The 14,017-nt window shown below is 49.0% G+C and overlaps 1 protein-coding gene across 2 annotated transcripts in view; it reads right to left on the bottom strand.

The window, feature by feature from the left end:
* LOC308619852 (uncharacterized protein) overlaps positions 1–14,017 on the bottom strand; it is an 811,674-nt gene that overhangs the window by 597 nt on the left and 797,060 nt on the right. The window lies entirely within an intron of this gene.

The following is a 14,017-nucleotide window of genomic DNA, read 5'->3' on the forward strand; positions in this document are numbered from 1 at the left end:
TGCAAGGGAGCCAGGTTGAGACTCAGAGAGGCGAGGCCCCCTGCTCGGGATCACGTGGCTGGTCAGACGTGATGTCTGATTCCAACCCAGTCTTTAGTTGCCTGGTTCCTCCTTCCCAGGTGGCTCTAGGAATGAGCGTGAGAAATTGGAGGCTGTAAAGCATGGCATGGACTCGGGAGCCGGACTGTGGCCTTCAAGTCCTGTCTCTGCCAGTTAACGGGCTTTGTGAACACAAGGAGGACACCATATTCTGTTTCCTTTTGTTCAGTCTGTACGCAGGGTGATGGTAGTCCCAACCTGATAGGATTGTTAGAAGTATTTTAATAAATTAACATGTGTACAAGTGCTCAGATCATGCCTGGCACACGGCTCAGGGGGATGAGCTGTGACCGTCCTCTCCTCTGACTACCCACGGGGTGTTTTTTTGTTTTGGTTTGGGGTTTTTTTGTTGTTTTTTTTTTGCGGTACGCGGGCCTCTCACTGTTGTGGCCTCTCCCATTGCGGAGCACAGGCTCTGGACGCACAGGCTCAGTGGCCATGGCCCACAGACCCAGCCAATCTGCGGCATGTGGGATCTTTTTGGACCAGGGCACAAACCCGTGTCCCCTGCATTGGCAGGCGGTCTCTCAACCACTGCGCCACCAGGGAAGCCCTCACGGGGTGTTTTAGCTTCAGCTTCCCTCTTCCGTCTCTGTGGAAGGTAGTTGGTAATCTTTATGTGTGCATTTGTAAGCCTAGCCAGGCTCACTTAAATGCCAGTGTGGTTGTTATTAAGAGGAAATACAGGTGCCCCAGTCCGGAAGGATCCCACATGCCACGGAGCGGCTGGTCCCATGAGCCATGGCTGCTGGACCTGCGCATCTGGAGCCTGTGCTCCACAACAGGAGAGACCACAACAGTGAGAGGCCGGCATACCACACACACACACACAAAATTAGGAAACTCCATTTTGCTGGTGTAGAGAGGAAGGCTCAGAGGGATCCAATTATTTGCTCACGATCATCCTTCTAGGAAGCAGCAGTGCTTGGATTAAAACAAAGTCCTCCCCAGTTGAAAGCCCATCTCTCGCCCTCTGTGCTTGCATACAGAACAGGGGCTGTCCTTTTGTACCTCCACACTTAAATACTCAGCACAATTTGTCCTAGGAGCTAAATGGGCCTGGCCAGGGCCCTTAAGGCAACAACTGAGACCAGTAATCCTCAGAAGGGCTCTTCGTGTACTGCCCATTTATGGCCTGTGGTTTGATTGATCCATCCATTTCCAGGGATAAAGCTGTGTCCCATTTTCAGTTTTGCTCCACAGTTGTGGGTTTAGTTTAGATTTCCCATCTCACACATGTTCATCCAGAGCCAAGGCGTCTCAGAACATTTGGCATCAAGCAACAGAAACCCACTGCAACTTGTTTAAGCATAAGATAGGACTTTATTGAAAGTAGCCTGGGGCATCCTATAGGACAGTGAGTGAGGCCAGGCTAAGGAGAGCCCAGAACTATCTCTTTCTATGAAGGACTGTTTTCTCGGTGAACCTCTGCTTCATGAGTCTCCTCTTGCAGACCAGCTTTCTCTGTGCACGTGGCTCCCTGGTGGCTTTCAAGTTGATTAGATCCAGTGCAAGTAGCCAGTCCAAAATGACCATGGTCATTGTCACCCAAGGCAACGGGACCCACTTTGGGAAACACTGTTCAAGCAAGGACCCTTCCCATGGAGAGCGGGGCTTCATGCTTTATCCCCAGAACCCAGAACAGTACCCTGGCACATATCTGTGGAGCTCCATACTTATCTGTGGGTGGATGCAGCTGACTTAGCTGCACACACACACCAGGCAGCGCTCTGCACTGCAGTCACAGTTGTGCTCCAACACGATCTTTATCTCAATCATCTGCTTGTGGCTCCCCTTTTCAGAACTGTAACTGGTCTGAGAAAAGTGAAAATCAAAATTGAGACCAGGTGGAGTATCCACTGTGGGCCCAGCACTGCCTGATATGATGAAAAGGCAGGGCCCACCTTCAAGGACATGGACTAAATTTAGGATCCGACCTTAAAAGGGGAATTTATTGGGAGGACACAGCATTTCTTGTGGAACCCAGGGGCAGAAGTACAGCTGGGCTTTCCAAGGCATCAGGATCAAAGACCAGAAAGTCATCAGGACACAGCTATGTCTGAGGTCTCATCCTCATGTCGGCCTCTTTCAGCAGTCACCTTCTCTCTGTGCTGAGGTACGTCCCCTGCTTCACTCACCTTTGGCCCCTTAATCCCTGATACCACATTGCCCAGCCCAGGACCTGGGAGAGATAAGCCTAGCCCAGCCCAGCTTCTGATTGGTTTTCCTGGGTCAGGTGAACACATACCTATCAGCTGTGACTTGAGAGGGTGGAGGTCACATGGCACCAATATGGCTGCTGAGATTCCTCCTTTTGGGTGGGGGGGGAGTGCTGGGGGAATTTTCTTTGCTCTTTCAAAGCCCTGGGGCCAGTTAGGGCCCAAGAACAGGTGAGGTGGGTGGCTTTTGATTTTTCTCCCCTGTCTCTGCCTTTCTTATATTTAGTCTAAGAACAAAAACACGGCGGAGAGGAAAGGAAGGGCCAGGGTCTTTCTTCTGGTTTTTACCTTTTTAGCTTTTTCTGTAGTGAAAAGAGAGAGAGCTCTGAGAAGTCTGAACCAGTGAACAAGCAGGATGAGTGTGCCTTCGGGAATTTTGAGGTGAAAGTGACCTCCTGCTTTGGTTTTAATTTACTCTTGCAGATAACTTCCTTGTCTTCCTAGGCACTATTCAGGGCTCCAGCCTATTGCTACCATTCCCAGCTAACATTCTCCCTGCCTTCCTTTTAGACGGAGGTGCATCCATGCTCCATATTTTACGTACTAAACATCCATGAGCTATTCTCTGAACAACGTGAATAATTTTCTACTTGATTGTTTCCACACATACAAAACAACTAAGGTCCTTTGTGCAATTCCCACAGCACTCCTGCCGTATAAGAAGAGTCCAGAAGTGTTCAGATCAAAGTGGGGGGCTGGTCTCTAATGAGTTGAAGATTGAGCCCCGTGTTGGTTTGCTAAACACAGTGATGAATTCCCACAAGCTTAGTGGCCTAAAACAACAAACGTATTCTCTCATGGGTCTGGGGGCTGGAAGCCCCAAATCAGCATCAGCTGGGCTGCAATCAAGGTTTTTCAGAAGGACCAAACTCCCTTGGATGCTCTAGGGAGGAGTCCATCCCTTGCCTCTTCCAGCTCTGGTGGCTGCTGGCATCCAAGGAAGCCCTGCCCTTTCTTTTTTCCTCCTGTTTTTCCTCAACAGGGGGAAGCATTAAGAGTAAATGAGGGGCTTCCCTGGTGGAGCAGTGGTTAACAATCCGCCTGCCAACGCAGGGGACACAGGCTCGAGCCCTGGTCCAGGAAGATCCCACATGCCGCGGAGCAACTAAGCCCGTGCGCCACAACTACTGAGCCTGCGTTCTTGAGCCTGCGAGCCACAACTACTGAAGCCTCCATGCCTAGAGCCTGTGCTCCGCAACAAGAGAAGGCCATGGAATGAGAAGCCTGCGCAACGCAACAAAGAGTAGCCCCTGCTCACAACAACTAGAGAAAGCCCGGGCGCAGCAACAAAGACCCAATGCAGCCATAAATTTAAAAAATAATACTAATAATAAAAAAATAAATGCATTAGCAGATTTTGGGTTTCCTCTCATCGTTAGTGTATTGCTTTCATTCCTAAGACGCTAAAAAATTGGAAACCACTCCACTTACCAGGAACACACTTTGCAACACGGATCCAGGGGAAGCTGTTTTCTTCCGTAGACACTTCATGACCCTGGTTTCCACAACAGCAGGCACTGCTGGCTCTGCCAAGTTGCTGGAGAAGGGCACCTTATCTGCAAAGTCACGAATCCAAATGGGCCCCCATTGGCAAGGGTGGAAGGAAGTTGTTTGGCTTAGCTTCTTTGGGGATCAGAAGATTGGGAGTTCTGGTGGGGGGACTGCAGGTACCTTGCTGTCCCTTGGTACAACGTCAGGGGAAAGAAAGGTCGCTGGTAGCTTCTCAGAGCTACCAGTTGGGGCTGTGCAGAGCGTCTTAGTAAATGCCATTTTGGTTGCAAATAACAGAAACTCAAACCGGCTGAAGCAAAAAAGGGGACATCTACGGGGAAGAAAAGATGGCTCCTGCCTGTCCAGACTCCTCCGCTTTGCTTGCCCGTTGATTCTCTAACCTTCCGCATTTCCTTTCAGTAAACTCCTTTTCTCTTTAAGTTAGCCACAGGAGATTTCTGTTGGTTGCAACCAGAGAATCTTGAGTGATACAAAAAGTCCTAGTGGAACCCAAGGGCAGGCATTGGAATGGGCCTTTCCAAGGAAAGAAACCAAGAACCAGAAAGTCATCAGGAATCAGGGCAACTTTCTGCATCAGTTGGAATGCCTTCAGCTTTTTTTTTTTTTTTTTCCTTCATGGAGCTCATAATCCATTCATTTATTCAATAAGCAATTATTGAGTGTCTATCCTGTGCCAGGCACCCTGCTAGGTCTTAGAGTTCCATCCAGGTATAAAATATGCCAAGACCCCTGCCCTCAAGTAGTTCACATTCTAGTGAAGATAAGACATGTGAGCACATAGAGTATATTCACAACACAGAATAAGAAGACCTATGCCATGGACACATATACACCAGCAAACATAAAATAGATAGCTAGTGGGAAGCAGCCGCACAGCACAGGGAGATCAGCTCAGCGCCCCGCGACCACCTAGAGGGGTGGGACAGGGAGGGTGGGAGGGAGGGAGACGCAAGAGGGAAGAGACATGGGAACACATGCACATGCATAACTGATTCACCCTGCCACAAAGCAGAAACCGACACACCATTGTAGAGCAACTACACTCCAACAAAGATGCAAAAAAAAAAAAAAAAAAAAAAAAAAAACAAGAGCTATGCCAGAGGGATGAAGCATGACTGTCTTCATAGACCTAGAAAGCACAGATGCAATTACCCTGGTAGAGAGGGCCTGGGCAGAGAATCGCAGGTAGGTGAACCTGTGTGCACAGAGAACATGGTATGTATGAGTAGCTGCAAGTTTTCAACATCCGTGGAGCAAAAGAGTTCTTGCAAAAGTAGTGGGAGACGTGGCTGAAGAAATTGGTTGAGGATGAAGCATAAAAAACCCACTGAAGTGTGATCTTTTTTTCCTGAGGAGGCATGGGGGAGCCCTGAAAGGTTTTTAAGCTGTTTGAGGACATGGTCAATTCTCTGGGTTTCAGAAAAGTCCCTCTGGAGTCTGGGATGTGGTGAAAGTTGGGCTGGACCTTTCACCACTGGGCATGCTCAGTCGCTCAGGAAAGGTTTTTGCTTTGCCTTGGGAAATTTTTCACGCCGCTCTGGCAGAGGAGCTCGCCCCGCCCACGGCTTCTCCTCACTGGATTGGTTGAACTCAGGGAGGCTACCAGGAGGCCCAGTTGACCTCCCAACTCCACACCCCCGCCCCCGCCCGTTAACGCTCTGGGCGCGCGCTGCCTTCAGCTTTAAATAACAGAAACCTGGATGTGGGTAGATGGTAAAAATTTGGAGCCCCTCCCAAATGAACTCTAGCCATGTGGCTTGCTTTGTCTGATGAGATGTTGGCAGACACATGGCAGGTGGAGACTTGAAAAGTGTGCTTTGGGGCTTTCTCTCTCCTGTTGCTCTTGGAATCCTGTACCCACCACACGTGGCCTGGTCTGGCCTGCTGGGTGATGAGGGACCACACCAGGCAGAATCAGACATCCCAGCTGAGGCCTTTCTAGACCAGGGTTTCTCATTCTCGGTACTATTGACATATTGGATCAAACAAGTCTTGGTTGTGGGCAGCTGTTCTGTGCACTGCAGGATGTTTAGCAGCATCCCTGGCCTCTACTCCTAGAGGATAGGATCACCCCCACCCCAGTTTAACAACCAAAGTGTGTCCAGACATTGCCCAATGCCCCCTGGGTGGCAAAATCGCCCCTAGGTGAGAACCACTGTCCTAACCCAGCTTGCCTGGCAATGACCAGGCAGGCATGTACATGAAGCCACCCTAAACTAGCCCCAGCCAAACCAACCAGACCAGTACAAGGGGCCAGCTTGATGCCTGGAATCATGAGAACTAATAGTTGCCATTTTAAGTCACTAACTTTTGAGTGATTTGCTCCACAGCACAAACAGGTACATCTGACCACAGTGGCTTAAACTGATAGGATTGATTTATTTATACAACAGGATGTACAGAGGTAGGCAGTTCAGGTACAGTGCAGAGCACAGTGATGCCACTAGGCTCCCACCCAGGCTTTTCATGTCTTTCCACTCCACTGTCCTTTGAGGTGGGCTTTGGTCTCTTGCTTGTTACCTGGTGATCCCCAACATGGCTGCTCTAGCTCCAAGTCCGAGCTCCAGGAGAGGAAAAGGAGACAAGGCAAAGGGACAAAGAGAAAAACTTTCTCCTAGCAAAGCCTTGCCTTTAATTCCAGAAGGGAAGCCCTGCCCAGGGCCTTCACCTGCATGTCACTGGCCAGAACTGAACAACACAGCCAGGTCTAGCTGCAAGGGAGGCTGGGAAATGAGGGCATTTCCCGTGCTGCTTATACAGTAGAGGGAGGCAATGACTAAGGGGCTTGTAGTGTCTGCTGCACTGTCTCACTGGGGGTCGTCTTGGTTTCTTCTTCTTTTTTTTTTGCCACACGGTGTGGCTTATGGGATCCTAGCTCCCTGACCAGGGATTGAGTCCGGGCTCTTGGCAGTGAAAGCGCAGGGTGGACTGCCAGGGAATTCCCTGGGTCTTGGTTTCTTGTCTCTACCTGTTGCTTATCTATCCTGGCCATCTCTTTCTAACACTGGCTTTGTTTCTCCAAACACAGTGGGAGAAATGGCCACCCCAGCTGGGAACTGCATCAAGACTTTCAGCTCCGGGCCATTAATGACCTGTGTGGTAACTCCATGTCCCACTTCCAAATATCAAGGGCACAGGTGCTGATTGGCCCAGCTTGGGTTCGAAGAGAAACCTGATTGGTCTGGCTTGGGTAGACTATCTACTGATCAGCCAGTCAGGTGTGGCCAAGAGAGCAGCAGTAGGTAGGGTAAACCTGGTTGGGGAATGTGCATTCTCAGAGAAAGGGGTGTGTGGCTGAGGAGACACCTAAAGAACCATCTAGTTCAAGGAGTGAAGAAAGGACATTGCCATTGTGGGTTGCAATGTTGATATGATAAAGATTAACACGTCCTTTGAAAGACCTCAAATACAGTGGAGCCACATAGGCATTACATTTAACTTATGCAAATTCAAATATTTGTATTCAACCAAAGTATTTTTTTCTCACACAATTTGGCTTCCAAACATGAGCCAGCTACTTAACTACTGCCTGACCAAGTGATCTTTTCTGGTGCTGGAGATTGCTGTTTTGGATTTGGGGGATATGGTACAGTATAAGTAATATTTTCTTTATGGAAAACTGCTGGGATTTTCAAGATTATTTTTAAGGTCAGGTGATGCTCACCCTTCTCACTGTGTAAGAAGTACTTTTAGAGGAAGATGATGCAAATCATTTTTCCCATTTCCTTCTAGTTTTAATCAGTATAAAGAATGCATTTGGTTTTAAAATATCAAAATACTTTTATTGTGGCTTTTTAAAAATAAAAAATAAATGATATTCATGGCTTCTGGCTCTTCCTCCTGTTTTGTTTGGTGGTCTCTGGCTGTACAAGAAAGGCAGGGAGAGAACAGATGGCTGGAGAGAAGGCAAAAATGAGGGTCTCTTCAAACACCACGGGAAAGGGGTGTGTCCACCTGGGCAGTGTGTGTTCTTTGATGACTGGGTACTTGGTCTGTCCTGATGGCCTGGGACTTGACCTACTGGGCTGTCTTGGTGCGGCAGAATGGGCAGCGTGAGATGGAGTTAGAAACCTGGGTTCCAGACCCAATTCTTGAATTTACTAGCTGTGTGACTTTAGACGGGCCATTTAACCTCTCTGGGCCTCAGCTTCCTCATTTGTAAAATGGGGAACATAATGCTATTTACCTCCCAGGGCTTGAGAGAGGATTAGACGAGAAGTGTTTTGAACACCGCAGAGCGCCATATAAACATGACTCACTGTTATGGAAGCGATAAAACTGGTTGCTGTTCACACTTATTATAATCAATTCAGATATAAATGCACTATACCATGGCCCCAACAGCCCTGAGGTTACCATTCTGTCCTGTGGCCCCAGTACATGCCCTGGGTTTTCTCAACTGCGGGCTTCTCAGAGCTCCTTGGAGGTGTGACATTTGGGTTTGTCACTACCCAAACACATAATTGCATCTACCAGGCCTAGGAGTCTGAATTTCAAACTTATTCTTCATATGCCTGCGTATGTTTACATTCATAATATCTGTGAAAAGAACCCCTCTCCTCACACACTCCAAAATACAGTATTGTGCAAAATACCAGTCTAGGAAGCAACACACTAGGGTAGCAACCTTTAATGTCCTAAAAAAGCATCTTAGTAGTTTGACGCAGAAGAGTTACACTGACTCATGGAGGATCACGCGAGGCCCAGCGGGACGACGTTTCTAGTTCCTTCCACCAGGTTTAGAAAACAGAAGGCTCTGGCTGGATTTGCTGGACATTTCTCTCTTCAGCATCTCCCTTCCTTGGTCCATCTTTGGGGTGCCTTTTCTGGCTCCAACCTACAACAAGCAAGAGCAACAAATGCCCAAACTCTACAATTGTAGGGAGATCCCCAAATATTTCTCAAATGGCATTTTTTTTTACTCAAAAAAAAATCTTTGTTGTAAAAAGTATTTATATACACACATAGACGTGAGCAAAACGAAGGTAAAATGATCCGCCATTATCACACTACCCACAGGTAACCTAATTCACATTTTGGTGTACACTCTTCCAGATACACAGATAACGTTTTCTTCTGACATTTGCATCTTTTTTTGAACCAGCAGTTTCTGATTATAGGCAATTTCATTGGGATGGACTTTCTCTCGAAAAGCTGTTACTGAACTGAATGCCTTATGTCTCTGATGTCTTAGGAGGGTAAAATGCAGCATACTCTAGGGGGCCTGTCTAACCCTTTTCTGAGCACTACTCCTGGATCCAGGCAGCCATGTGTGTGACTCTGTCCCTGGTCATAGCTGATCGGGCACTTGGCACGGGCTGGGCTTTTAAGATGGTCACTCCCAGGATTTGGGTTATGGGTTCTAAGATGCTACTTGCTTCCTGGGCTGGTCCTTTGAACTGGGGGACCATGAGGTCATTCCTTCCTGTCACATGACTGGAGAGAGCAGAGATCAGGGGAGCCACACAGAGACACAGAGAGGAGATACGGCCTGTGTGTGCATGTGCGCATGCTTGTGTGTGTGTAAAAGAGATGATGCCTGAGATCTGATGGCTTACCAGTTCTATTTCGAGGCCAGGCTCTCTTTCAGCTCCCAGTTTTTATGAGGCACTCACCCCTATATCCTTAAAAAAGCCCCCTCCACCCCCCCTTTTTTTTTTGCGGTACACGGGCCTCTCAGTGTTGTGGCCTCTCCAGTTGCGGAGCACAGGCTCCGGACGCGCAGGCTCAGCGGCCATGGCTCACAGGCCCAGCCGCTCCGCGGCATGTGGGATCTTCCCAGACCGGGGCATGAACCCGTGTCCCCTGCATCGGCAGGCGGACTCTCAAACACTGCGCCACCAGGAAGCCCAAGGCCCACTCTTGGGGAAGGAGTCGCCCAAGTTACACTTGGCAAGGAACCTGGAGGAAACCTTTCTGTACTGAGGAGATCCTAGACACCAAACTTCTAAGCTCAGGCTGGAGGGCAGGGAGAATGGGAAGCTGGCTCTTTGCTCTTAGCCGAAGCACCATCTGCCCCGCTTCTGTTAAAGCCAGAGGCAGCGTGAAGTTCCAGGGTGTCTCACATCTCAGAGAAGCACAATGTTCCCACAACATCTGGGGCCCATCCCAATATCTCCTCTGCCATTTCACATCCGCAGGTGGTCCTCAGACAAAACCTAGATGTAGGGCAGTTTCTGCCTCCTCCCAGCTCAGTCATATATGTGAGTGAATAAGTAACAAACTTCCAGTCGTTTCCACTTTGCAGGGTGGCAAACGTCTCAGATCAAGTGGGGCCCTCAGGATGCTCTCTATCCTCTTAACATCCTGCTCTGGGGAGTAACCACCTTCTGGTCTTAGCACAAGGATGCTGGTTGAGAAGCTTCTATTTTTCAAATATATCCCTCACCTAGAATATCTTCGTTTCTTCCCATGATAATTTGGTTGCCTCAGCATGACTGTGGCCTTTTATCAAACTTGAATGTCTCCTCTCTCATATTCAACCAAAATGTGTTTGGCTTTCTAGCTTCCTGAGAGCTCGCCTCTACTGTCTGCAAAGTGGGAACGTGGACTGGCTTAATTCCAGTTCCAGGGCTGATTTGTCAATGGCAATGTTTCAACATGTTCAAGATTTCATAGTCTTAATTCTCAACTTTGAAGAGAATTCTAGAGGATGCTTCCTTGAAATTTAAGACAAATGCCACTGGAAATGTATCAGGTTTATTACCTGGAGGTTTATAACCTAAAGGAGGAAAAGCTAGCACTCCCCTGGGTGTCAGATCTGCACTGATTCCCAGCTCTCCTACTGAGCTGTGTGGCTCTGGACAAAGAAAGTCTCTGAGCCTCTGACACCTCATCTGTAAATTGGGTATAATAACAACACCCACCCCATAGGGTTGTTGTGAAGCTTAAAAGAGATACTGCACGTCAAGTGTTTGGCTCTGTGCCCAGCACATGCCAAAGGCTCAGTACATAATAGATGTGGGATAACTGTCCACTGGGCTTCCTGCTGACGTCCTAGGGTTTTCTCTCTTCTCTCTTCTGGCTCACCTGGAAATGTGAGTTCTGCATCTTTGAGTTCTTCATCAGCTCTCCAAACATTCGTCTCTTTAACACAGAAAGAATATTGACAAAATTTAGCTTATGTTCTTATTTGCCTTTTGCATCAGAGAAAAATGGATTTTTCTCAACTTTCAGATGCTACCCATTTGGATGGAATGTTGAGCCTTCCTAGGTGAGGAGGTGAGGATAGAGGTCTGCAGAAGGGGGTGTGGCTTTGGGGTAACGCTACACTGTCCTGCTGCACCTTTTAGGGAATCTCTGTTCCAGATTCCAGCAGAGAAGGAGGTGGTCAACCAAGAAGGCTATGAAGGATACTGCATTCTTCTTGGAGGACAGATCTGCTTTAGCTGGAAGCAGAGCCTCCTAGATCAGTGGAAGAGGCTGTAGATGTCCAGTGGCTTTCCACCCAGTGGAAATGTTGAAAGCCCCAGTGGCTAACCTCCCTGGCAGGGACTACAGGGGCCTGTTGGGAAGCCAGCATCACTGAAAACCTGGAGCTTGCCGCTCCCCTGGGGTTTGATGACTATTGCTGACCCTGATCTGCTCAAGACCCTGCACCTCAGGGGCAGCTCATCAAAGAAAGAGCATCCCCTAGGCACTGGAGACACAAAAGTCAGAGGGAACTGGGCTCTCCCTTGCAGACTGACACTCCGCAGGTGAATGTGCAGTGGTGTCAGGAAGGAGACGTTCTCCTAGAGCCCTGAGCATCCACTGGGGTCGCCAACCTGATTCCTACAGCGGCCAGGAAAGTAAAAGAAGTGGGTGAAGTGAGCTGGGGTGGTGGTGGACAGCAGCAAACACACGAGCCCAGCGCCTTTCTAAGGGGCCTGGAAGATGGAAGCTTGTGATGGTGGCTTGTGGGTCTGTGGGCCTAGGGTCGCCAGATCTTCCAAGTTTCCCAGAGAAGATGGAAATCCAGAGTATTCCAGGAAACTGCCCTATTTTGAAATGTAACTTAAAAAAAACTCCCATGAGCCAAATGGAATATATCTGTGGGCTGCCATCTTGCGACACCTGGTTCAGAACCTCCCTGCTTGGTGTCTAGTTGGTGCTCAGTAAATGTTGGAGGGGTTGCCAGATAAAATACAGGATGCCCAGTTAAATCTGAATTTCAGAATGAAGCCAACAAATTTGTGAGTGTGAATATGCCCCGTGTAATATTTAGGACATTTATACCGAATAGCTTTTGTTGTTTATCTGAAATTAAAATTTAACTGGGCATCGTGTTTTTGGTTTGTTTGTTTTCCCCTCAATCTGGCAACCCTACCGGGTAGTCACACAACTCAGGGAGGAAATAAGGCTGTCTTTTGGGACAGGGCATAGGTGCTTACGAGACTCTTCCATTCTCCCAGAAGGATGCTGACTCTACCCTCAGAGGACTGTCCGTGAAGGCTGATGGGCCCGTATTGACCTGACAGTTACCCTCCAGGCATTTTCCGTGGAGAAGCCTCGAGCCTGCGGCCACTCGGTATTTATCACAAACTCCGTTGAGACAATCACTATCCAAATGCCCAGATATTATAGAGCAGGGGTTAGTTTTAAACCAACAGCCTTCTTCTCTCCCACCCCATCCCCCGCCTTTTTTTTTGCAGAACCGTTTATCCAAGCAAAATCCCATGAGGAACTTGGGGTATAATATAATGGAGAGCTTCTCTGGCGGGAGAAAGGTGTGTGTGCTTTGAGAGTCACACCCTTCCATGGCACCCAAAGGCTCCAGGGAACCCCAGTTTGAACATTGCTGCAAAATTCCTTCCTGGATTAAGTTCCATCAGTGGGCAGCTGGGCACTGAGGGCAGAGCCTGGCCCCTGTGCACCTGCTTTTCCTGAACTTTACTGAACTCACTGGGATGTGATGAAGGGGGTGCGGGAGGGTCTTTTTCTTTAGCCTTCTTCTATCCGTATGCTGCATAGGCCTGGCCACATGGTTCTACTTCATCATTGTGGGCGGAAGAGCACCACCCGAAGCCCCTCCAATCCCACGCCCCTCCTACACAACATCTACCAATTGTGGGGCTTCCCTGGTGGCGCAGTGGTTGAGAGTCGACTTGCCGATGCAGGGGACACGGGTTCGTGTCCCGGTCCAGGAGGATCCCACATGCCGCTGAGCAGCTGGCCCGTGAGCCATGGCCGCTGAGCCTGCGCTTCCGGAGCCTGTGCTCCGCAACGGGAGAGGCCACAACAGTGAGAGGCCTGCGTACCGCAAAAACAAACAAAGTAACAAACAAACAAAACACACAAGTGGCACGGAGGAAGCCAGAATCTTGAGAATACCTGGGCCCAAGGAAATCTTGGAAGATAGTGAGTTAAAGAGAATAGTGAGGATAATGACGATGGTAGGAGAGGGTGAATGCTTTGTGGTCCTATGTGCTAAGGCTTTTGTATACAAGCTCCCATTGGGAAGGCTACGAGCTAGGTGCCATTTTTATTCTCATCTTAAAGAAGAGGGATCTGAGCTAATTAAGCAGAGGGAAGGTTAGGGGGTTTTCCTGGCTGAGACCACAAGGCAAAGCAGTGGTCACGCCGCTAGCCAGGACTTGATTGGCTGGAAATTTGATTGGCAGGAGAGCTGAGCGGCTTCTCCTGCCAGAAGCAGCCGGTGCCCTTCAGCCTTTCTTACACTTCAAGCCCTAAGAAAGGGCTTGCGTGCTTCCCAAGTGGCAACTTCTGTGCATTTAAAAATTCCCTCTTGAAAATCCCAGCCTTACCCATTCACAAAAAGTATCTGGGTCCTTTCTTGGCCGTGGCCCTAGTCGTATTCACCAAAGAGAAGAGCGCGTCTCATAAGAGCTGGCGGCTTTGGGAGGACCGGGGAAGGCGTCGGCTGGCTGGAAGCTCCCTGAAAGAATTAGAGGAGTCCCCACCCATCCATGAGCTGCCTATTCTTCCCCCTTAGAAACGGGGCTTGTGATGTGCCAGGCACTGCAGGCATTTTGCCATTTAACCCTCCCGCTGCCCCACGCAGTAGGCCCCTTGCTAACAGTTTTGGTTGCTTTTGTTGAGGAACCTGTGATACAGAGGTCAAGCCACTTACTCAGGGTCATTCGGGGCAGCGGTGGGGCTTGACCCCTATTTGTTTGACTCCAAATCTGGCCTCTGAACTCTGAGAGACACTGCCGGCTTCTCGAGTGATGTGGGAAGTGGATTCG

The sequence above is a fragment of the Mesoplodon bidens genome, assembly GCF_964165515.1.
Source record: "Mesoplodon bidens genome assembly, chromosome: 7".
Classification (NCBI taxonomy): domain Eukaryota; kingdom Metazoa; phylum Chordata; class Mammalia; order Artiodactyla; family Ziphiidae; genus Mesoplodon; species Mesoplodon bidens.